This window comes from Trachymyrmex cornetzi, unplaced genomic scaffold (genome assembly GCF_001594075.2).
Source record: "Trachymyrmex cornetzi isolate Tcor2-1 unplaced genomic scaffold, Tcor1.1 scaffold513, whole genome shotgun sequence".
Classification (NCBI taxonomy): domain Eukaryota; kingdom Metazoa; phylum Arthropoda; class Insecta; order Hymenoptera; family Formicidae; genus Trachymyrmex; species Trachymyrmex cornetzi.
In genome coordinates this window covers 190,761-191,654 of record NW_017299822.1, presented here as the reverse complement: position 1 = coordinate 191,654, position 894 = coordinate 190,761, and the positions used below count along the sequence as shown (strand labels likewise).

At 25.6% G+C, this 894-nt stretch overlaps 1 pseudogene; it reads left to right on the top strand.

Moving 5' to 3' along the window:
- LOC108765730 (uncharacterized) overlaps positions 1 to 894 on the top strand; it is a 79,530-nt pseudogene that overhangs the window by 1,883 nt on the left and 76,753 nt on the right.

Genomic DNA, 894 nt, shown 5'->3' with positions numbered 1-894 from the left:
GTGTGTGTGTGTGTGTGTGTGTGTGTGTGTTTGCGTGCGTGCGTGCGTGCGTGCGTGCGTGCGTGTGTGTGTGTATACGAGCAAATAATTAAAAATACCAAATATGGAAAGTAATGAAGAGATTTAAGAAAGAGAATTAATAATATATAGTGTGTTCATATGTGCGACCAGATTTAGATAGGTATGCGGCTTAGATTTAATATAGAATAAGTATTTATATGGTGTGTGTGTGTGTGTGCGTTATATTTTGTAAAAGCGTATAAGACTAGAATAATGATTTCAGATTTGTAAGACATGCGGTTTAAGTTAAATTTAAAAGTAGATTTAAAATTAATTATAATCTGAATTGTGCGTGTGTATTATAATTGTGATTGTAATTTTAATGTTAATTAATGTTAATTAAACAGTAATCATCGTTTATTTCTTTTATATAACACTTACTTATTATATTTTGAGGTCTAGCAGAGCGTCAAGTTTTTTTACATAAAAAATTTTGTTATTTTAATAAAATTTTCTCATTTTGTGATGCTTCTTCTTTAATTTTTTGAGATTAAATGTTGTATTCCATTGAAAATATAAAAGACTTTTGAATAAAAAGATAATGGTACGTAACACTTTGTCTCGTTAATTAAAAATTAAAAATGTTATATGTTGCAATAAAATATATGTTCTTTTCGCAATTTACAAAATACAATAGTAAATGTTTTATGTTGCAAGAAAATATATATTCTTTTTGCAATTGGCGCAATTTGAAAATTTTATTTCATTTTTTTTTTAAATATATGCATACGTACTACTTGTGTGAGAGGTAATTTATAATAAAAAATTAACAATATTATCACTTGAATTATATTATTTATGTAACGGTTTTTTTTAGTTTATGTAACAGTTTTT